This window comes from Suncus etruscus, chromosome 8, assembly GCF_024139225.1.
Source record: "Suncus etruscus isolate mSunEtr1 chromosome 8, mSunEtr1.pri.cur, whole genome shotgun sequence".
Classification (NCBI taxonomy): Eukaryota; Metazoa; Chordata; class Mammalia; order Eulipotyphla; family Soricidae; genus Suncus; species Suncus etruscus.
Window position 1 is genome coordinate 16976187 of NC_064855.1, and position 24699 is coordinate 17000885.

Consider the following 24699-nt stretch of genomic DNA (forward strand, 5'->3'; position numbering starts at 1 on the left):
TCTGTTTTGCACTTGGCATGTGGGTGGTGCTGGGATCCAACTTACTTCGTCACACCTGCAAGGCAGGAGCACTACCCCAAGGTTCTCGCTGTACCCCATACTTGTTTCATTTGGGATAAAGACAAAAATAAATATCCTGAACTCGCTTGCCTGAAATGATTTTAAAATTTGGTCTTTCATGCCCAGCCATGTGCCTCCCTAAAGATTGCTTTGTCTACTGTAAGAGAAATTATACAATTCCTCTCATAGTAGAAAGTTATATAATTACAATCAGTCATAGAAATGGTTTAGATATATAGTATTTTTTTTTTGCCAGCAGGATTATCATCAATTCAACCTAGCTTACATAATTTTACAAGCAAGAAGCAAGTATGCTTAAAGGTTTTTTAGAATGAGGGAATCAATATTTCACTCCTTTTCATTTAGGTCTAAATGAAAAAATAACCGAAAGTTTTGAGTATAATAAGTTGTTTGTTTTTACTTTGGGGCCACCTCTAGCAGCACTCAGCCATCATTCCTGATGGGTGTAGGAGATCTTATGGGTTTGAAGCTGGGGCAGCCACAGGCATGGGAAGTGCCCTTCTTGCTGTAGTCTCTCTCTGGCCCACGTGCTAGTGATTTTTATATGAACTGAATGTCTACTCTCAATGAATGCATATGAAGTTTTATATTTCTCTCTCCCCAATATATACTTCTAACTGCACTTCATTTCATTTTATGGGGGTGGAATATGATCATTTATAGTTTTGTATATCTTTGGTCGCTTCAGTTTATGTTTCTAGTAATTGATTTTTCCTGAAGTTTATAAAAGTGTTAGCGTGTGATAAATGGAAGAAATCCTGATCCACCGTAGAGTTTGAAAAGCACTCATCAGGAATATTTGCTTTTTCACCTTTGTTGTACTATAGTATGAGTCCATAGGACAGAGCAGCGTGTCTCGACATTGTAACTACTGTTAAAAGTCCCACTAGCTAAAGTGATTAGATGCCATTCTGTTCACCTACAGAAGGCTGGACAGGGGCCTGGAGAGATAGCACAGTAGCTTTTGCCTTGCAAGCAGCCGATCCAGGACCAAAGGTGGTTGGTTCGAATCCCAGTGTCCCATATGGTCCCCCGTGCCTACCAGGAGCTATTTCTGAGCAGACAGCCAGGAGTAACCCCTGAGCATCGCCGGGTGTGGCCCAAAAACCAAAAACCAAAAAAAAAAAAAAAAAAAAAAAAGAAGGCTGGACAGCGGGAAAGGCTTGTATTGGCCTGGGTTGAACCAAATATGTGTGTGATTCATGGTTCCACTCAACAGCAGAGGGTCTGGCTATGGGTAGTCAAGTCTTGCTGTCCATGTGAATTGTCTGTCCAGTCAGCCACTGTCATTCCTGCTCCAGGCGAGTGAAGATACACTCACTAGGAAATCCTGTCTTCCATGGAAGGGTGATCCAGCCCTGGAGAGCCAGAGCTAGGAGGGGTGAACAACATAACCGTCCCCTTCCCTGTCACCATGACCCGGCTGTTCTGAGAGCTGTGATTGGCCCCTTTGCTCTTGGGCTGTGAGGATGCTGCACTGTACACTGTAGCTTCAGTGACCCAGCAGCCCCATGGTGTCTGGGGGTGCCATGCTGCCATGCCTGTCTATGCCAGTGGCTCAAGATCCTGGGAGGAGCCAGAAGTGGCAGCAGGCTTTCTGTGGCTGCCTGCCATCCACTGCAGTCCAATTTGCACATCATGGTAGGGTTTTGTATGTCCTGGTGCCATAGTCTATCCTCATTCTGTCCCCAGGGGTCCTGAAATAGTCCCTGTTTTTTCTCATCTTCAGTAAACCATCATTCTGATGCATGACTCCATGTGTCAGTCATCTTGACATGACTGCAGACAGGTTTGGGGCTGTGCATTCCATGTAGACCTGTGGGGACATTGAGACACAGCAGGCATTTCCACGCTGTCCCCTCTGGGCCTTGCATCTGTCCAGCTCAGACAAAGGCTGCAGGCCCGTTTGTCTCCATATGGCAGCTGGTGGCAGACTCCTGCATGCCTGACATAGCTTTGTTTGATTTATTTGGCTTTGGGGCCACACTTGGGTTATTTATGCCACTGTATTCAGAAATCACTCCTGGAATAGCTCATGGGACCATATGGAATGCTGGGAATCAAACTTTGATTGGCCAAATGCAAGGCAAGAGCCTTACGTGCTGTACTATATCACTCACTCCCCCTTGCTTTTCTTTTATTCTTCCTTTTTCTTTTCGGCCACACCAGGTGAGGCTCAGGGCTCACTACTGGCTCTGCTCTCAAGGACCACTCCTGAGGATGCTAAAGGGACCTTATGGTATGCCTGAGATCTAACACAGGATAGCCCCATACAGAGCAAAAGCCCTCTCTGCTGTATTGTTTTCTCAGCCCCACCCCTTGCTTTGTTTCTATGCTCACTGATTTATGGTATTATTTTTTCCCCCATTCCTTTTCTCAGCTACAGCTCTTGTGATGAGCAGAATTCACTCACACACCTGGTTCTGAGGCTCACATTCTGGTTTTGGTGCTTGCTGAATGTCACATACTTGGTGGTATGGGAGATGGATCATTCTCCGTACATGTAGGTGGGGCCCGATATCAAACTGAAGGTCTTATGCTTAAAGGCAGGACCTTTTAGGCTCCTGTCAGCACTTGGGTTTTTCAAAAATCACACAGGTGGCCCAGTACTGTAGGTTGCTTCCTATTTCTCCATAATCATTTATCCATCACCTCCAAACCCTGCAGCTCATGACAATTCTCCTAGTTCCAATCAGTGCCTCAGATCTTGCAAGCTATTTTGATAATCATATACATATTGTAACCATGGTTAAATACTACTTATCTGTCATCTGCATTTTCTAAGACTTCCTCAAGTCTTTCAGGTTTTGATCAGAGCAGCAGAACCATTGGTCAAGGTTTGGGAGAGACTTAGTGTAAAGGATTTGCGTCATTTATGGCTGTGTGTGAACCCCAGAGATTCAGGAGCCTGAGGGATGGGCTGGCAGAACCCCTCTATGAGGGTGCTCCCCAACAGGCTCATATTGTTGCCCACAGGCAGAATATCTTCTCCCAGGGATCCCTGAGCCCTGAGTTGAAGGCCTTTTATCTGATTAAATCAGCTCTCCCCAGATTATCTGGGATAATCTCCCTTGCCCAGCGCCCCCAGATGATGGACTTTAATCACATCATTCAGTGCTTTGTGCCACAGCTGGATCAGAGTCCTGGGACTGACTGGGGACCAGACCTCAGCCAAGTGGACTTGCAGAAAAGACCATCACAGGGTGTCCCTTGCCAACTTGGCATCAAGACATCCTTCCTAAGCCCCGTTTCATATGCCAGGAAAGATAATGCCACCATCATGTTTCTGCCCAACAAACTCCATCCCAAGTGTGACTGAACCATGACAAGACTTTGCCCAGAAGAAACAGCAGAGCCCTAGGACTGGGTTCATGTTTCTGTGCTTTGTGTCACAAATACCAAGATATTATATATAGAGTTCAGTTATTAGCCATAAGTCTGATGTTTGGTGATAAGATAAAAAAGAGAAGGAAGATATTACACATATTTAATATATAAATGTTGAACAGCTTATAAATGTGTTTACAGTAAAACATCATCTAGTTTGATAACAAAGCCTGGAAGTACTCTTTATAGCTGTTACTTCCCCACAACTTCAGACTCTGCAGCTGGCAGTGTGGTTGTAGCTGGCCACCTACTCCTGAGACTCTCTCTCTCTCTCTCTCTCTCTCTCTCTCTCTCTCTCTCTCTCTCTCTCTCTCTCTCTCTCATTTGTCTTCACCAAGCCCCTTAGCAAGTCTATTTTTTTCTGGTAGAATGATCCAAACTTTCATTCCAGAAGGATCTCAGCCAAGAGCAGCCCTGACTGAATCGAGCTGTTTCCCTTGAAACTGCCTGCTTTCCTTGCCTTTAATCACAGGGCATAGGAGAGGCCCTAGAGATTACCTGTACTCCAGAAGACTTTTATTTTTTTTTCTCTTTTGTCTCCCTGGTATAATGGCAAGTCAGAACCCACCATCCCAGCTGCTGAATGATTCCCTCCATCACCTATTGATCCTGAGATTCTTAATTCTGAGCTGCATCTACCATTGGCAGATCACTGATTGTCACCTGGGTCAGTGGCATCATTGCTCCCTGGCAGGAGCAAGTTTCTCACTGGGTCTAGTGAGGCTTAAAAGCCGCAGGTGGAAGCTGAAATTTTTCTCCCCTAGTGAATCACTAGGAGTAAGTGTTTTGCTTTTAAATTTTTTAATGTTGATTGTTTAGATAGCATGATTAGACTAATGCTAACATTTGTGGGTTACTTCTTTCTATTTGTTTATTTTGAGGGGACCATACCTGACTGTGCTCAGAGCTTATTCTTGCTCTGTGCTCAGGGATCACCTTTGGTGGGACTCAGGACCATAAGGGGTTACAGGGATCAAGCCCACATCTGCTTTGTTCAAGGCAAGCACCCTACCTTCTGTCTGATTGCACTGGCATATATAGTTTTGTTTACTGTGACCCCCCCCAACCAAAACCATCCACCACTGATCCTCCATCACTCTAATCTCTCTCTTCCTATTCCCATGTCTGTCCCCTGCTTGCTAGCCTCAGTTCTGTAAGCCAGAGCTGAAGGGTTGTAATCCTTCGACACTATCTGTCTTCTTGTTTTTGTTTCTCTCTCTATGCCCAGATACATGAGACCTGCTGGGATCTGTCCTCTCAGCAATCATAGTTAACAGAAGGATCCCACCTCCATTGCTTGTTCCTCGGTTCCCAAACCCTGGCAGCAGATACAGGTACTAGAAGCTACTCTGCATGGAGCACCCTCTCAAGAGACTTGTCTCATCCCATGAGATAGCACCACCCTGCTGGTAGCAAACAGGATTCCTCAGGGGCAGTTGTGCTGCTCTCTTGAGTTTAGTGCTTTAGAATAAAGGAAGCCCATGAATTCCAGAAACCCAGATCTGCCACCACACTTCATTGACTGTGAAGAGTTTCTTTTTCAATTTCTCTAAGAAGTGATGCTGTATAGATTTCCCCTGGTGGTGGACAAAACATTTTAGAGACCAGGGAATGGTAACTCGGTCCAGAGCATTATGGGCTGGCAAGGTAAGTCACAGCCCATGTAAGTGTCTATTTGATGAGAACTAAACCGGCCTCTGAGGGCTGATGCAGCCTGGTGGGGCGGAGCAGCCGCCAGGCAGCTGGCTGATTACCCTGGTAACTGGTGCCATGCCAAGGCCAGCCTTGCCACCAGCTGCTGAGGGATTGGGCATGGAATCTAAGCTGACAGTGAGGGCTAGCAGAAGAAAGTCCCACTTTGGCACAACTCTCTCTCTCTCTCTCTCTCTCTCTCTCTCTCTCTCTCTCTCTCTCTCTCTCTCTCTCTCTCTCTCTCTCTCTCTCCCACTCTCTCTCTCTCTCCCCCACCGTAACTGCCATTATCCTGTCCATTTGATTGTGGCCTGCTAAGGACCACACCCCTGCTCCTTTGGAGATGTCTCATTACACCCTTTGCCTGTCTCTTCTATGATGGTGGCTGAGTCCTCCTGGGGGCAGTTGGGCATTTCTTTGTCTCTGTGCCACATTCTAGGTGCTGTGACACTATGGTCAGCTGTGAGCTGGACAGCCATGACTTCCCTGTAAACACTTCCAACCTGTTTTTTCAGGGCTTCCAATGGAGATGCTGCTAGTTTTTAGAAAGGTGTTCAATTCTGCATCTCAGGAATGGAGAGATGAGCCCAGGCTGGGGTCAAGTATGCATATGGGGCCCGATGAGGCAATGAGCACTAAAACTCCTCCACCATCTGACCTCTATGAGCAGCAGCCCTGATGGGCAGGTGTGGGACTATTTTGGGTGCTCAGGAATAGGCTTGATTCAGAACCATTATGTTCTTTTGGAGCTTGGTAGAGGTTCTGGGTCATTTCTCTGTTGGGAAGATGGTGGTGGTGAGTCGGGGCTACTGGGTTTTCTGATGATAGGGTGAATGTGGGGGTTGCTCAGCCCAAATACCTTCTGAGAAGAAGATACCAGAGTTTTCAGCCCTGTAGTACAATCTCACCTGAGAGGATTTAGCTGCTCATATTATTTGTTTTCAGTTGTGGAGTTGACTTGGCCCCATATTAGCTATGTGGGCTGTGTTCTAGTCTATGTTTCTGTCCACTGATCAAAATTCTCTCAGAAAACTTTTCCAGCCTTTCAAGCTCAGGTTGAATCTAGAACCTCTGCTTCATGAGATCCCATTAGGAAACTTCTCCTTTCTTGATTTACTGCTTCCCCACTTCTTACCCATTTCCACACACAGACATGCAGTTCTTGTCTATTGGGAAAATAGCAGTTCTTTGGCTGTTTAAGGAGCCTCCTGATGGCTTGCACTTTGAAACCTGTGAAAACTTGGGTCCAGTTATGGGTCCTAAAGCAGGGAGGGTTGATTCTCCTGAGGAGAATCAGGCGAGCATTACAGGTTCTTCTGGAAAAGACAGCAAACCTCCTCAGGGACTTAGCAGAGTCTTGGGGCACAAGGGCTTCTGTTTCATTGGGACCTATTCTTTTGCTCCTATTTTAGTTTTCAGGGTTCCATTTTTTCCCTCTTTGGCCCCTGACCTTACCAGAAGAACTGCCATGAGGCTGGGAGTACGATCCATGTTGGCCCCTCAGGGTCTGCTTTCTATAGCCTGGTGGTGAGGCGATGCATTTCTCTCAGGGAAGAGATGGGAGAGCTCAGACTTTCTTTGACTTAGGTGACATGTATTGATAGATACATAAAGAACATTTCTGTACATCTTCCATGCTGACAAACAAAGGGGAGGAGATTCTCACTGTGGTCTTTACTCTGAGAAGATGATGGTGGTTTGAGCCAGAGGGGCAGCATGAGAGAACATTGGATCGAGGTGGGGACTTCTTTAAAGGTAAAGTCAATAAAAATTGCCTGTCAGTGAGTCCCAGAGAAGCCTTCAAGATGTTGGTATTGAGCACCTCGGTCGATGATGACACCAGGCCATGTAGAAATTATGATAGTTGTAGGCCTGGGGGCAAGGGGAATCTCGAGCTAATGGTGAGAAAGAGCCGAGGTCAAGCAGGTAGTTGCATTTGGCTTCTCACTCCAAGCAGATCTATGCTTTGACACGGCCCCTATTGAACGTCACCAAATGACTCTCACCTCTGTTCACATCATTTGAGCCATCATCTCTTCAACCTCATTGGTGTGAGTCAGCTGTGCAGCCTTGGTTTCAGTGCTTGTGGCTATTCTCAGAGTCCAAGCCTGCTGTTAACTGGACTGTCCTTTCGTCTGGCTACATATGTGCGATGGTATGTATTCTTCATGCTTCACTTCAAAGAAAGCATGTGGGGGTGCAAGCACTTCCTGAGGTGTTGGTTTCTTTGCATGCGCCATGTTGGGAAGTGACTTGTCCTCATTTATGGTGACTGCCTAAATCAATTATGTCCAGTCTCTCTACTGGAAGTTTGTCACTTCACCTTGCATGACTAATTAGTAATAGGTGGGAAGAGTTTTAAGCTGGTATGAGTGCTTACCTTCACCCTGTTCCACTCAATGATGTTAGCTTCTGTGACGATTGTGTTGGCCTCTATCAGTAATTATTGAGTATTTATTTTTGGCGGGGAGAGGGATGGTAATTTAGGGCCACTTCTGGCTGTGTTTGGTGGATGAGCCAGGGGATGTTCAGAGGACCATATATGTTGCTATATGTTGACCTGAGCTGGTCATATACAAAGCAGGTTCCTTAATGTCTGTCCTATATGGACTTGATGATATATTTTTTTCATTTTTGGGGGCCACACCCTTTGACTCTCAGGGGTTACTCCTGGCTATGTGCTCAGAAATCGGTCCTGGCTTGGGGAACCATATGGGATGCCGGGGATTGAACCTAGGTCCATCCTGGGTCAGTCGAATGCAAGACAAACGCCCAACTGCTGTGCTATCTCTCCAGCTCCACTTGATGATATTCTTAATAGAACCACCACCCCTTTCTCTGTTTTTGACACTCTGCTGGGAGGATATGCCATGGCACTATGCTGTGGGGCTGGAACAATAACACAGCAGGGAGGGTCCTTGCTTTGCACATGCTTGACCCAGGTTTGATGCCCGCATCCCAGATGGTCCCCCAGAGCTCTGCCAGGAGTTTATCCCTGAGTGTAGAGCCTGGAATAACCCTCTAGCATCTCTGTGTGGCCCTCAAACAAATGAAAGGCACAATGTGTGTGTCTCTCTCTGAACTCTGACTTCCCTGCACTCAGGCCCAGTCCCAAGCATGGTGAACACAGCACTGGGGTCAAGCAAGGGCCCATCAACTGTGTACCCCAATCCCCCAGCAATATGGAGCAGGCTGGCACCCAAGTCCCCCAGTAAGGCAGAGCAAGGCAAGGTGTGCGCCTTAAAGAACCTTCCAAAGTTCCCCAGCCAGGGAGAATCTTGTAGCCACTACCCTGCTTGGAGAGTGGGAGCTAGGATCTTGCAAGGGTCTCCAGCCATGCATGTCTCAGCATACTGGGCAACAGAGCCCATGATGGGGCTCCTGGATCCAGGGGGAGGGATATGGGGAGATACTCAGCCAATTGGTGTGCAGGGAAATGGGGTGCCTTGCAGCTTCTGGAACCTCTCATCCCCCTCTTCAAGAAGGGACTGGCTGGCTCTCAGGCTTTGTGGGTTTTCTCCCCTTGCCCCTCCCTTCCTCCCTCTCCCTCTGTCTCTCTGCTCGCTGGTCCCTAGGAAGGCAGGGACTTTTCTGCAGCTGTCAGGCTGCTTTCCCTGAAGAATGTCTCTAATCGCCCCGCCTGATTGGGTCTCGTTAGCGGGCTGGTGGCATTGATTGGACTCAATCAGCATTCCCTTCTGCCCAGCTGGGAAAATGCCCCCATTTATTCCTCCATTTTATCTGCTCTTCTTTTCTACCACTATTTTACAGTTTTTTTTTTCTAGGATTGGAAAAGAAAAACAACAACAACAACAAAAAAAAACAACAGACCAAGTCCAAAGACTTCTGCACTTTCCAGTTGTGGAGGATCTTTATGGTTTCCCTTGACCTGAAGCTTTCCTGCTCTATCCAAACCAGCATCTTTCAGAAGGTCCCAGTGGGGTCTCTGGGGTCTCTCACCTCTGCCCATTTTCCCAACCCTCACCTTCTGCAGTAGTAACAGGAACAAAAGTAGGAACAAAAGAAAATGTTTCCTTGGTTCCTGCAGCTCCTGGACAGCAGGATTCTCCTGCTGTGCTTTTCAGTCACGTGGAGAGGCTCCCCTGTTTATTTATTTATTTATTTATTTATTTATTTATTTATTTATTTTGTGGGTGCAATTCCTGGGGATCACGCACACTGCATGGTACAGGCCAAGCGGCATGCCACTCCTGGAATTGTGCAGCTTATTAGAGTGGGGGTTGTGCTTCATCTGACTGTGCCCATGGCAGAATGTGCCTTCCCGGGACAGGGGTGGCCAGTGATTGCTGTGGTGCTGGAGATCCAGACCTTGGGGCTCCCAGGACTGTGCTCAGCCCTAAGCACCAGACTTTTGATTTTGTGTTCACAAGAGCGAGGCAGATGATCTGTGCTCAGAGCTCTGTGCTGGCCCCCCTCCTCATTTCTACTCCACACAAAGAAGGACTGAGGCCAGGGAGTCTTAGAACCATGCCCAGATCCTCCTCCTCAGAGGTAACAGGGACGGGCCCAGATCCTTAGGGTTACCAGTTCCAACACTTTAACCTGCTCTCAGTTCTGGGCTGTGGGGACCCCTCCCCAACCATGAGAAAGGTGGTTCTGCCCACATGGGTGTGACTGGCAGAGATGTCTGTGATTCCATTTGGGGACACTAGCACCTGGGGGTTGATGGGGGATTCCTCTAGGCAGGTAGATCTGAGCCAGGGAGGTGGGGGGCTGCCCAGGGGAATTCCTAGCCCCTGCCGTCTGGCCCAATGTCATGGGATCATCAGAGTCCCAGTGTGCCATCTCAAGAAACCATGTTGGTTTTCACACTGGCCCTGCTGTGACTGTGGGCAGCTCAGCATCATAGAAAATGCAGAAACGGGCCATGTGGGGTATATCAGGATGGAAAGGCAGCACTTGAGCCCTGTGGGAGTAACACAGCCACTTGGGGACAGAGCAAGGCAGGCAGGGGGGTGAGACATGGCCCCAGAGGGAGAGATGCCTTTCCAGCATCTAGCCTTTCCCCAGAATTTGTTTTCCCACCTTGTGTGTCTTAAGCCCACTGCAGAGAGCTCAGCCACAGAAAGAGAAAATGAAAAGAGGTTTCCCACCGTTCTTGGGTTTTCCTACTTAAGAGGATCCTCTGCTCCACTCCTTTCCCTTTCCCTTCTCAGAAAAACTTTCTATTGATTCTCATCTCAATCTTGACTATAGAGCATAAGACCTTGGGTGGCAGAAAGGACACAGAGGCCATGTTCTCCCCATGTTTCTCCCATAGTGTAGGCTATGTACCCTCCTCCCTTATCCCACAGTATCCTCTACCACACAGCAGAGCACGTGAGCTCCCAGCTTGCCTCTCCTGGCCTGTATTTGCAGTATGTTGGTCATGGCTCTGTCCTCTCCTGCATCTCACAGCATCTGATGTCAATTTATAGAGGGAGGTGACTGTGTCTCTGGCTGTCTCAGCCTATGGGTCGCCTTCTTACCTCCCTCTGGCCAGACTCAGCTGACTTTCCTACATCTATCTATGCCTCTGCTTTGGGCACTTGGCCCTGTTATGCTAGTGGTGCTGTGGGCAGGAAAAGTGGTTCTCCAGGATGGAGAACATGGGGTGGGTTGAGGGGAGTCCTGTACTCCCTCCTGGTCTGACCTTTCTGAGCAGCTGGTCTCTGTCTTCCTGCTGGCTGTATTCTCCATGTATTGCTTGTATGTATTGCAGGCGCTGGGTACATGTTGATGGGGTCAGTTGGTACATGTTGGTGGGAATGGGCTGGAACTCAGAGATGAGAGTGGGAACCATTAAGCAAAAAAGGGTGTGTCCAATCTAGGGCTCTTTTTATTACACTTTTTTTCGTGGCATCTAGTTACACAGGGTTCTTATTTATTTCCTTCTTCCTGTCTGTACTCTATGCTGAAACTCCGGCCAGCCCCATTGCTAACTGGAAGACCCCTTAGCTCCAAGGCAGGGAGCGGCAGGGCTGGCAATAAGAGCAGAATTTTCCATCAGACCCTGGAAGTGGTTGCACATACCTAGGGCCTGGTGGATGCTACAATAAATACTGTGGTGGTTTGCTTTATGTCTGTTGGGTTGATTGTCATCTGCAACCAGGGAACCTGGCATGGTGGTACCCCCATTCCTGACTGTTTTTCCTAGCTTTCTAGCCCCATTTCTCATGATGGTTACTTCTGCCATGCTGTTTCTCTACTGGGCTGGGGGGGGCGGGGGGGCCTGGGAACCGGTGACCCATGTCTTCTTCATTTATTAGACTCTTCAGTGTGGCAGAAACTTTAATGGGTTCCAGTGGTTTGCCATGTGGCGCTATTCCAGAAATGTAGGGGTGCGAATCTTACACATTTCTAGGAAGCCCCCTTCTGCCTGGAGCTCTGCCTGCATTTCTGCTGATGCTTCTGATGGTCCTACTATGTACCCATCTGTGGGGTTTCTTGGCAGGCACCACATACCCCCTCTCTGCCCACCTGCCCAGGGAGCCACAACAGGCCCTGTTTAATGACCTACCACCATCTGTGCCTCTTTCTTCCAGGGCTTGGGGAATGGACCGACAGTCCCCCATTAGGCCCTCAAGCAGCCTGTCGTCAGGATTGGAGGCAGCAAGTTGGAATCTTTGTTTTAAAATCTTGTTCAATTTTCTGCTTAAAACTGTTTTGTTGGTGCGCATGAGGCGGCCTGTTAGAAATGGGCTCTGAGGCGCCACTTTCAAAGGCAGGCGGGGTTCAAAGCCGCTCAGAGAGAGAAAGAGAAAGCTGGTTGCCAGGGGCAACGTGGACTTCTAAGGGGGGCTCTGCATGTGGATATAAAACCGAGACTCTAGGGACCCCATGGAAGCGGGGCCTCTCCCCAGGAGGGAAGGAGGGGCTGCGGAGGAGCCTCTGGGCTGGGCTAGTTGTCCTCTGCCAGGGCCTGGCAGGCTGCGGGGCCACTGTGAGGGCAGGAGGCTGTGACTAAAGTGGGCAGAGGGTGACAGAGCTCCAGTGGGCTGTCTTGTGGGCTCCTGTCCCTGGGGCTCTCACTTGGGGTATTCCATTCTGTGGGCTCCCATTCTGTGAGGTCCCATCCTGTAAACTTCTGTTTTGTGGGATCCAGTCCTGTGGTTTCCCCTCCTGTGGGGACATTCTTGTGGATTCCGATCCCTTGGGGCCCATGGGTTCTCATCTGGTGGGTTCCATCTATGGAGCTCTATCCTGTGGCCTTCCATCTGATGGGTTTCCCATACTGTGAGTTCCTGTCCCATGAACTCCGTCCCATGGGCTCCCATCCCGAGGAGCAGGGATGCCCAAAAGGCAGCTAGGACCGTGGCACCTTCAGCTCCTCTCCTCCATGGTACTTATTCACAGATTTTGTTTCCCAAAATCCTCATATGGAAAATTAAACCTTTTCTGGGCAGAATGCTGTTTCCATCTCAACCTCTTTGTAGCTGTCCCAATGTCCCCTCCACGACAGCCAGGATAGAGAATGTCTCATCCCCTCCAGACCCCTCATGCTGCCTTCCCACCTCCCATTTCTATCACCTATATCCATGATCTGATCATTCCTGTCCTGAGTGGTGGTCAGGCTACTTTCAGGAAGCTTGGGGGAGACCATGTTCTGTTGGGGACCACCCTGGGCCTCCCTCTTGCAGGCACAACTTGTGCCTAGCTCCAAGCCCTTGCCTGGCCCTGACACAGCTTATTTTCCTGCATTTTTAGATGCATCTGGTCTCTTTGGCTGAGAGATATCCCATTCTCTGCTTGGAGCTCTGTCCTTCTTCATGGACAGCAGGCAGTGCCAAGCCCAACTCTGCAGATGCCCTTGCCTGCCTGCTGGCATTTGTCAGTAGTGTTGCCTACCAGGGTGCTACTGGTACCTTCTTGATCTTTTTGCTGATAGGTGTGTATGTGGGGCCAGGAATACCTTCCTATCTTCTCTGGGGCCACCTTTTCATGCATTTCTATGCCTTTGTGGGTAACTTTGCTATTTTAAATGCACTGCAAGGCACCTGTTGAGTCTCATGGAGAGGACCCAGGAGGTGAATGTGTGTAGGCCAGGCTTGAGTCCCAGGGAAGCTTGCCTGGAGGTGAGCTCGAATGACTCAGAAATAGGTGCTGCATCAAGTGTCTTTGAGCAGAAACACACATGTGACATGGTAATATGGCACGCAGGCCAAGAATGCCAGAGATAGACTTGGTGGTATTTCTCCTGGTGGGGGTATAATAGGGGAAATGCTCAATATTTGCACATTTGTATTTAAAGTCCTATGACAGCCACTCCCCAAGGTGGGAGCACCGCTAAGGAGTGTATTTTTTTTTGTGTGTGTGTGTTTTGTTTGTTTTGTTTTGTTTTTTGGGCCACACCCGGCAGTGCTCAGGGGTTACTCCTGGCTATCTGCTCAGAAATAGCTCCTAGCAGCACGGGGGACCATATGGGATTCGAACCAACCACATTAGGTCCTGGGTAGGCCGCTTGCAAGACAAACACCACTGTGCTATCTCTCTGGCCCCTAAGGAGTGTATCTGTGACTCTGAGCTCTGGCCAGTTCCTTGGTTTCACACCTATCCCCTCCCTTATGGTGTTCTCCCCAGCAGGCTGAGCAGCTGTCATTATGGGGGGTCCATTGCCTTTCGCTGTGGGAAGGACTGAAGTGGAGATTCAGAGGGATTGAGCTTTGGGCCACATGCAAGAATGAATTGGTGTCTCCAAGGGTGCTGGGGACCAGCCAGCCCCCATCCCCAGCCTGTGTTTTGTGCCTCTGTCCTAGACCCCAAACACCTTTGGATTCAAGTTCAGCACCTTCAACTTGAGTCCTGAGAGGGACAGAAGGTGATGACCAGGGAGGGGAGGGGGGTCACATCAGAGTTAAGTGGTCATAGAGAAGTCGCAGAGTTTGGGAATTCTGGGTATCTGCAGGCTACAGCTTGGTGAGTGGGGCAGGATGACTGCCCTTGGCAGGGTGGAAAGGTCTCTGCTGGCATGTGGGCCAACAGCTGGAGGTCCTAAACCATCCAGTGCCGCCTAGTTCCCAGAGAAGTTTGCGATGATTTTAGTCTATGGCGGATCCAGTGACTGGTGGTGGCGGCGAAGAACTGCTTGCCCCCATTCTTTACGACTCTCCTCTTCCTCCTTCATGGTAGTGTGAGTATATATTGGCAAGCATATGTGAGCACATGTCTGTAAAGATGAGTGTGTTTGCAAGTGGATGTATATGAAGACATGTATAGGAGAATTTGAGTGAGCCTGTATGTGGTTATATGTGTAAGCATGTGGCTGTGATGAGCAGTGTGTTCATGTGAGTCCATGTGAACATGGGCGTGCATATTAATATATGTAATATGTGTATGCATATTAATACATGTAAATATGTTGAGTATATATGAATGCATATGTGACTATGTGTATGTATGTGAATATATCTGGAATATTTATGTGTACTCATGTGCGTGTATGTAAGTGTGCAAATGCGTGCTCTCACACTCAGACTCTTCTCACATCAGACCCGAGGACGGGTCCTGTGGGCTCCTGGAGCACAGATGAGGGTTGGGGTGACTCTCCACTTTACACACTGGCTCCCTGTCAGGCTCCCTTAGAGTGCTCCTGGTGGTATTAATGTGCTGTGTGGGCAGGCCTGTGTGGGCAGCAGGGAGTGTTCTGGAGGAACCACTGGAGTGACCAGATGGGCCTGGGTTGTGCTCACAGGAGTGAGATTGGGGCCTGGGTCCACCTGGCCATGTCCTGGTCCCTCATCATCTCTGTCCCTGAGTTTCATTTTCACTCAAACAGGACAGAGGCCGTGGGGATAGTCGTGGGTGGCTGGCAAGGCTGGGCAGCACCTCCGGGCCTTCAGAGGAGGAAGATGGTGACACTGGTGCTGGGCAGGCACCTTTATGGGGAGGTGTTTGGGACTGAATAGATGGCAGGGGGATGCACAGCCTAACAGAAGCCAATGAGGGGGGCAAGAGGCAAGGTGGGTGACTTCTAGAGCATCTCCCTTCCTCTTCGTTGCCTGGCCCAGGCTGCGTGCATCCTCCATGACTCTCAGGGCAGCACCTGCGACCCTTCCACACACACAGCCTGTCAGCAATGATTGGAGCCTGTAGACATGCCGAGTCTGGGCTACAAGCCTGGGCTCCACTGTGTACTTTCTGGGGTTCTCTCCACAGCACCCAGGGCTGGGGTAGGACAGGACAGCAGGATTAGTGTGGGGCACACCCGCCCCCATGTCCCTTTCCTACATGGGACAACTTTGGAGTCGCCGTCAGTGTCTGGGACAGCGTCTACAGGGGCTGGAGGGAGCCCGGAGCTTTATGAACTAATCTCTGGTACTTGAGTAATTTATTATGTTTAAGCTGGTGCCATCAAGTCTCTCAGCGGTGCCCGCGTGCGCTGGGAAATAAATTAAAGGCTGTCCGGAGATACTTGGATCATCTGTGTGATTGCTGGGCTGGTGAGATGGAGGTTTCAGGCGCTCTCTCCCTGCAAATTGGAAATTAGGAATTAATAAGACAGCAGGCCAAAGAGCACCATGGGTGGGGGCCTGGCCGCAGGGCTGGGCCTAGTGGAGGGAATGCCCCTGCCCTGGACAGGCGAGGATAGGTGATGCTAGGATTGGAGCTATGTGCTGGGCCCTGCTGTCACCCAGGCCTCCCACTCAGTGGGGGACAGTCCTGCCCCCCAGACAAGAGATTCATGGGGCAGGGAGTGGCAGGGAACTGGAGACACTTCTGGGCCACCTCAGAAAGCTTCTTCCAACTCGAGGCATGGAAGGGGATTCCCCTCCAGGTCCCAAAATGCGTGTGTGGCTTGTAAGTCAGAACAAAGGACTTTGAGGCTGGTTTTCTTGGCAGGAAGAATGGTTGAAAGAGGAATGGAAAGGACTATGTGGAGGAGGGATGGAGAGGGATGGGTACCATGACAGGAAGGATGGAGAGAGTTGGATAGAGAGGAGCACCATGGGAGAAGGAATGGAGGGAGGAGGGATAGAGGAAGGAGGAACAGAGAGGAGGATCATGGGGTAGGATGGAAGGAGAAGGGATGGAGAGGGAGGTGGGATGCAGAGGAGAACCATGGAGAAGAGGGATGGAGGGAGGAGAGATAGAATGAAGGATCATGGGGATGAAAGGAGAATGGAAAGGAGTACCATAGAGAGGGAAGACTATAGGGAGGAGGATGGAGAGGAAGGGGACAGAGAGGAGGACTGTGGGGAGGGGAGGGGAGGGGAGGGGAGGGGAGGGGAAGAAGGTTGACTCCTCTTGTATCTGCCCAAATCCTCACTGCCTGAGTTCCAGAACTATTCCTTGCTCTCCTATAGCCAGTGATTTCCAGAGAGTAGGAAGCCTGTTGAGTCCCTGGGGTTGGGCCAGAAACTGGGGTTTGGGGCCTAGAAGCAGTACCCCTCAGTGGTGAACCAAGTGGGCATGGAGTCCCTCTGGCCCCTGCTGGCCGGTGCTTCCAGTACCTTCTCTCATCACCTCCCTGCCTTTGTCCTTGCCCCTCACCTCACCCTTGCCTGCTTCTCTGCCCCCACAGATCTTTTGTGAACAACCTAGGAGGGTTTCACTGTGCCTCAGTTTGACAGCGCAGTCCTGAGTGGTCAGCACTGGGGACAGTCAGCGGGTGACCAGGCTGGGGTTCCACATAGAGCAGACGGAAGCCCCTCAAGAGCCCTGGCCTGTAGTTGGATGGCCTCACCACCAGGTGGTAGGCTTGCTCTACACACGTCTCTGCAGGAGTATTTGCCTGGCAGCGGCTAGAGGAGCAGAAGACGCCAAATCAGCCCTGCAGCCTGGTTTGGTAGAAGTGGTGGCTTCAGAATTCGGGTCGGGGGACAGCAGGATGGCTCTCATCTTTGCTAAGATTCTGGCTCTAGGGGACAGTTGGCTTCCTGGAAATGAATGCCTGGGGCTGGTGTCAGGTATGGGGCTAGAGGTGTGTCCCCCCCCCCCCCCATTAGGAATGATGGAAGTACTGCCTGCTGGGTCTGTGCCAGCAGGAGGGCCTCTGTGGAGAGGTGGTAGCATGGAAGGGGTCCTTACTTCTAGGTACCCCAGCAATTTGGGTCTTGCCAACACAAGGGCATCATCCCCTTTAGAGATTATTTCTGTAGTGGCCTCCACCTCTGCCCAGTTCTGGCCACTTGCTCCTGAATTTTCTGAGTGCCCTGGGCCAGGGGAGACCTTGATGTTCCCTTCTTGGGCAGGAAGAGGCCAGTTTGAGCTGTGGGCACACAGATAACACAGGAGGGAGTGACAGAGCAGGAAGCAATAAGTGGAGGCATATTCTGTGTATGGAGAAGGTCCATGGACGGTAGTGGGGTGCAACCTGCAGTGGCCAATGCTTCCCGGGGTGCTGTCCTCCTGGGCTTCCCCATTGGCACCCTAAATGCTTTGCATGACCCCATTCCACCCCTGAAGACACAGCCCCTCTCAGACACACACCTACCTCAGGATGCCCAGAGAGAACCCCTGACTCCATCTTTCGGTCCCCTGACATGTTCCCGCCCCCTCACCTTTGCATCTCTCCTGGTGACTACCTCTCAGGGACTAGGTGCCTTGGTGGCCCAGCCATGTTCCATCATGCACTCCCATTCCATAGCATCCTGTCTCGGGGGGGGGGGGGGGGGGAGGGGTTCCTGGGGCCTCAGGGTTGCATGGCACGTGACTGAGCCCAAACAGGAGGAAAGGATAGAGACTGAGAAAGGAAGTCCCAAAAGTCAAGGCAAGCATTCTCTGACAAGAGGGTCAGGGTGTGTGCCAGGAAAGGAGACAGAGAAGGAGGGGGAGAGTGGAAAGGGAGGGGAAGGGGAAAAAGAATGGAGAGGAGAAAGAGATGAAGGAAAGTTAGGTAAGAGAGCAAAGAGAGGAGGAGAGGACAGGGAAGAGATGAGGAGAAGGTGGGGCAGAGCACAACCGTAAGAACGCAGGGGAAACAATGGAAAAGACAGAGACGAGAAAGTAAAAACAGGAACCAGCCCTATCCAGAGGATCCATTCACAGATGCTCACGTGTGATCATGAGCACCTGTGTGTGCTAGCATCTACACACGGGGACATGCACACCCATACACACATGTACACAGGCGTACAACACACACACACACACACACACATGAGCTTTCACATGCACACTACATTCTCACACCTGAGCTTGTCAGCCCCCAGGGCTCTCTGAGCGGGATCTACCCACTAAGTTGGGGCATGCCCTCTGCCAGGCGCTTCTGTGACCTGCCCCCCCCCCACATCCTACTGCAGCCCCCTCTTAGGAAGCATGCACAGAGGGCCAGACTCTTTGTGACTCACACTTGTCACCCAAAATTGGATCTCACCGCCTCTCTCCCTCCTAGTTTCCTTAGTAACTGACAGTTCCCCAGCGAATTCCAGACCCCGGGTGACAGACCGCTGTCACTGTCACTGCAGCTCTCTCTAACTGTCCCCCCCCCCTGCGGATCCACACTGGGGGGGTGGGGTGGGTGCCTGGCTAGGCTCAAGGGTAATTAAAGCATGTACCATTTATTCCAAAACAGGGAGCAGAACTTTAATTACTCATTTGAGGGTGAGGGGTGAGTGAGGGGTGGAGCGGCATGGGGGTGGCGGGAGGTGGGGTTCCTCTCCTTCTCTGCTTTCTACTGGTCCAATTTGGGGTGGGGGAATGATAGGGGTGGGCCTGGGAGACGAGGGGGTGCTGGGTACACATGAGTGGGGGGAGGCGCAGAGGGTGAAACCTGATTGTGTTCATTAAGGCAACACAAAACTGGGAGCCGTAATAATAATTAAATTAATTATAAAAGCAATTTGCTTTTGAAAATTTGATTTGACAGCTTACTAGTGGCTGCACTGATCTAGCGGCTCCGGCTTAAAAATAGTCAGAACAAAAAAAATAAAAAAAATAACCCCCCCCCCCAGAAGAACCATCAGCTAATTTTAATTAGATGCCAGGATTGGTAAACAAAATCCCCAGCACCCTTTCATTGTGGCTGACTTCCATTTCAGGAGATGTCGGCATTGATTTGGGGGAAGGCAAGGACGGGAAGGTGCCTTTCTGGAGAGGGGACGGCGGTTCCAGGGGTACTGAGAGTAAAGAAGGTTTTCGGGGAGCTGGGACCAGGCCCGCCCACCAGGCCTCTGGACTCTGTGGGAGACCTTGGCCAGGATAGCTGCCATGTTTGCTGTGGGGCAGTGTGTGGCTGCATGTATTTGTGTGTGCTTATTAGATACCTGTGTGTATACTTGCATGCATAGGGCTTGCGAGTGGTAATTGTGCATGTAGCATGTAGTACTTGCACGTGTGTGGTCTTTGTGAGGGTATGACTGGATGGGGCATGTATGAGTGCAGCCCTGTGTGCAAGCAGTGTCTGTTGTGCAGGGTTGCATGCCACAGGTGGGCAAGGGCCTGGGGCTGGGAGAAAGAGGCATGGAAGTTGGCCATCCCCGGCCACACCATCCTGCCTGTCTCTGCCTTGCCCATGGTCTTAGGAGAGAGGGAAGGATGGGGAAGCAGCCTGGCCGCTCAGTTCCAGTACCCCAGTACTCAGTTTCTAGTACCCAAGTCTCAGATCTCTGACCCATCTTTTTGTTTTATTTTTCTTTTGTTTCTGTTTTTTTTTTTTTTTTGGCCACACCCAGCAATGTTCAGAGGTTACTCCTGACTGCACTAAGAAATCACTCCCAACAGGCTTGGGATGCTAGAAATCGAACCCGAGTTGCCCATGTGCAAGGCAAAGGCTCTCCTTGCTGTGCTATTACTCCAGCCCCCCTGACTTCAACTCTTCCTCTTTTCCCAAAAAGTGTCCATTCCCTCCTCTCAGTTTTTTTGGACCCAGTCACATTGTCTGGGCCATCTGTCTCCCCAGGGACTTGGAAAATCTTCCCCACCACCCTGCCCTGCCCTGTCCCACTGGTGTCCCTGCTGCCTCCTCCTGGCCTGCCCCTCCCACTCCTGTCCCTGCTCTCCCAATCCCCTCTGCCTGCCTGACCTGGAGGCACCCCGAGGCTCCTCCCAGTTGCCTTTTCTCCCCTGACGTTTTTTTTTTTTTTTTGGTTTTTGGGCCACACCCGGTGATGCTCAGGGGTTACTCCTGGCTATGCGCTCAGAAGTCACTCCTGGCTTGGGGGACCATATGGGAAACCCGGGGGATCGAACCACTGTCCATCCAAGGCTAGCGCAGGCAAGGCAGGCACCTTACCTCTAGCGCCACCGCCCGGCCTCCCCTGACTTTTTTACAGCCTAATGCCCTCCCCAGTTTCCCGCTGTCCCCCTTGAGGACCCCCCCCCCCCAGACTCTCTGCAGACTCCACTAAGCCTTGTCCTCATCCTGAATCCCACTGTGGTAGCCTAGTGATAGTCCCACCACACAGAACCCCCCCCCCAATTTGGGCTCCATCTTAGTGGGGTCCCTCAGTGTGAAACCACAGCGCTCCTCCAGAGACCCCAGTTGGGACTGCTATATCTGTCTTCTGGGGCTCAGATACTGGGACCCCATTCAATGCAGGGGTCTGAGAGGAGAGGCCTGTTATATCCCTCTGTATCTTCCCTCCTGTTCTTTCTGCTATTCGCTCACAAACCTTTCCTCTTAAGAAGTCCCATCATCACAGAGTCAGGACTTGAAGTCAGATTTTATAGTTATAAGTGCCCTGCCCCTATTTCTCTGAATCCTTCTGCCCCATTGTTGATGTTTGTTTTGGGGCCACACCCGGCAGTATTCAGAGATCACTTCAGATCCTGCATTCAGGAATCACTCCTGGCAGTGCTCAGGGGGCCATATGGAATGCTGGAGATCAACCTCTGGTTGCTATGTACAAGGCAAAGACCCTTTCCACTGTACTATCATGTACATCATGAAACATCATGTACATATGATATCATGTACTATCATAGCGTACCCTAATACCTCCTATCATTTCCATTCCTTCTGCTCTTTTTTGGTCCAAATTTGATGGTGCACAGGTATGACACTTGGCTCTGTACTCAAGTATCACTTCTGGTGATGCTCAGGATCATATGTGTTGTGGGAAATTGAACCCAGGTCTGCTGTGTATAAGGCAAGTGCCTACCCACTGCACTGTATCTCCAGCCTCTCCTTCTTTGCTCTCCCAGGCTGTAATTGCTATCAGGTATCTCTTTCCTTCCCTGAGGTGTCCCCTCCTCTTCCAGGGCCCAAACTGGGTTTTTCTGGGCTCCACCCAGCAGGCTCCATGCCTTTCTTCTCACAGCCTCAGGAAGAAACCCTGAGAAACTGCAACGCCACAGCACCTCCCTGGGGAGCCACACACCTGTCCTATAGCTGGGCAGATGTGGGGGTACAGGGCCCAGTGTGGGGTACAGCTGGGCCTTGGGGAGACCAGGGTTCTCCAGGTTATTGTTATAATGTACTACAATCTGGGGACTTGAGGGACAAAGTAATTGTGCATGTGTTTTGTTTATTTTTCTTAATGTCTTTTGGCTGAAAATGAGAATTCTGTTTATGGGTGATTGTCTTCCCACTGTAACTTCACCTTGTCCTCTCTCTTTGCATCTTTGTCTTTATAAAATAAAATAAAAAAATAATAAAGGAGGGAGTGTGTGGAGCCCTGGTGCAGAATCTAGGTCCTTTGAACTGATATGGAGAAGGTTCCAGAAATCGAAGCTCTGCAGGAGGCCCGGAGAACCTCATGGCTGACCGAGCCAGACCTCTTCAGCTCTGTGGCACCAGCTGGGTTGTTCCAGAATTTTCTGGAGAATTCTTCTCAGGATTAATGGCATGTGTGCAGGTGTGAGTGTATGAGAGTCTGTGTCTGCAGGTGTGAGTATTTGAGAATCAGTGTGTGCAGGTGTGAGTGTATGTGAGAATTTGGTGTAGGTATGATTGTGTGAGTCTGTGTGTACAGGAGTTAATATATATGAGAGTCTGCATGCAGATGTGAGTGTGAGATTCTGTGTGTGCTATTGTGTGTTGATGTGAGTGTGTGTGAGAGTCTTGTGCAGGTTACTGTGAATGTGTATATACGTCATATTGTATGTACATGGGACTACACGTGTGTTCATCTAGGGCGGCTGGGCTCTGAGGGAGAGAGTCTGTGTGGCCCTGTTGGACCTTGCGTCCCCTGTCATGTAACCTTGGATGGTTCAATGACCTCTCAGAGCCTTCAGGCAGTGGGCCATCAGGATCTGCATTTTGGGATCACTTCGGGCAATGTTGGGGGTACTATATGAGGCACCTGGGATGGAACCCTGTCTGCTATATGCACAGCTAGTGCCCTCCCCACTGATTTATCACTCCATCCCATCCCTGAGTGAAACTCCTCACAGCCCCTCATGCCCTGCCTGAGTTGAGGTGTTGAGCTGCCTTGGAGAGTCACAGTTGCTTGAATATAGGGTGTAACGGGCTGAGCCTGATCCTCTTGTTGGCTGTTGGAAAATCCAGAGTGAAATCAGTGGGTTAGTGGGTGAGGGATGACCTGGACCAGGCAGGCATCTCTGTGAAGGAGATGGGGTGATCCCAGTGCTCCAGCCCTCAGGAACTACCTTATGGGCACTCTGTAGGGAGGCCTGGGTGTCTCTTTTTTGTGAGAACTTCTAATTCCTGTTGCTGGTAGGCCTGGAGACCTACAGCGCCTCTGCATGGGCTCCTGGGAGGACATGCTTTGGCAACCTCTCTGTGGCCACTGGGGCTGAGTGAGAGACGGCCACCTGTGTGCTTCAGAAACAGTGGCACTAAGCTGAAACCTGCCTGTGCTTCTCTAGTCTGAGGGTTCAGTGCCACAGCAAGGGTTCAAGGCATCTCTGTGGCTGGAAGACAAAGCCTTGGAGGCCAGGAAAGGGGCATTCTCAACTGGGAACTCTGCTCAGTTGGCTCTCAGTCTCAATGTTGTCCCCTGTGAAACGGGGACAGCAGGACACCCTAAGGGGAGCAGCCATAGAGAAAGGACCACGGGGTGACACAGGAAGCTTCTGACTGACCTTGGAGAGTCCCAAGGTGCAGCCTGATTGGAATTTGCCTGGCAAATGCCCCTCCCCATGTCCTGTCTCAGCTCTGTCCATACCACTCCAGCTCCCTGACTTTCCTCACTGCTCCTCATGGGTCACCTGGTCTGACTGTTAGTCCCCTAGTTTATATTGGGTTTCCTGGTCAGGGCAGTGTCTGGAGCCATAGGGAAGGGTGGTAACACCAGGCAGCACCCGCCCCCTTACATCCTTTCAGAACACCCCTTGTTTCTCTGCCTACATTTGTGCCTCTTGTCCTTCCTGCAAGATCTGCTCATGAGCAACCCCTTGCAGTGGTCTCAGACCCTCCCCTCCCCGATATTCTGGCTCTGCTAATGTTTTCATCTCAGGGTACACCAGGTCCAGAGCCTGGGAGCAGGATGGATCCCCTTCTTCCAGCTCATTGCATGTCAGAATGAGTCACTCCTGAGCACCTGCCCCTTGTCAAGATTCCAGCAGGTGTCTGGGCTGAACCTGTGGCTCCACAGCAAGGCTAAGTCAGCTTCATGCTGCCTCTGAGCTTCAGTGGGTCTTGGGGTGCACTGTGAGGTGCTGCTTGCCAGGAACCCTCTATTCCAGCCCTGGCTGCCTTGCTCTGGTTGCCCCATTGTTCAGGGCTGTGTGGGCCTCTGTATGGAGCAGGGCTTCCATCTCCCACAATTACCCAAATCACTGTTCCTCAATGGCCCCTGATTATAAGCGCTCAGGCCCCACTCGGCCACAGCCCAGTTCCCTGGAAGAGTCTCACGACCACTTTGTGCTGGGATTTGTTGGCTTTTTTTTTTTTTTTTTTTTCTTTCTCTGCTGCCACTGCTGTAGCGAAGGAGATGCCTTATCCGCATGCAAAGTAGGTCAGAACCTTAGCGAAGATCCTTCCAGACTCTTGGTTCCTTTGAAGTCCTGCTCCGCAACTCCTTTTGTTTTTCCTGCCTTTGCCTCTTCTCTCCACCCGTCTCCTGCTTCCAGAGGCTCAGCAACATCAATGGCTCCACCGCCAGAGCTAGCCTGAGCCGCCCACCACATGCTCAGTCATAGGCACTGCCGGGCTCGCCCTACTGGGCCAGGAATGCCCACTGCAGCCAGGTTGCAGGCACCCAGCAGTTCTGAATCCAGGCGCCTTCCCAGCTGTGTGTGTGTGTGTGTGTGTGTGTGTGTGTGTGTGTGTGTGTGTATGGGCAGCTGCCTTCACCCCGGTACAGCTTTGTCTTTGTCTTCCCCGACCCCGCAGGAGGTCATGTGTCCATACCTGGTTGTCCTGGGGCTTCTACTCTGCACATGCTAGGGAAGAGCTGCAGAGCTGCCATTAGGGTGGGGACATAGGGAGCCATGCCCTGTATATCACTTTGCTCCCTTTAATTCTTGTTCTCCTGATCACCCACTCAAGTACCAGAGCATGGGGCATTCTGGGAGTTGCTCTGCAGAATGACCCTCGAGTCCCTCAACCTACAGCTGGGATGAAGGAAGGGAGGCTGAAGAGAAGCAGGGAGCCAGACTGGGGATCCCTTGGCCCCAAGACTACACAGCCCAGGGTTGGCTCAGGCTCTCACACAAGGCCCCTGACTTACTTGTTTGCACCTGAGTATACATACA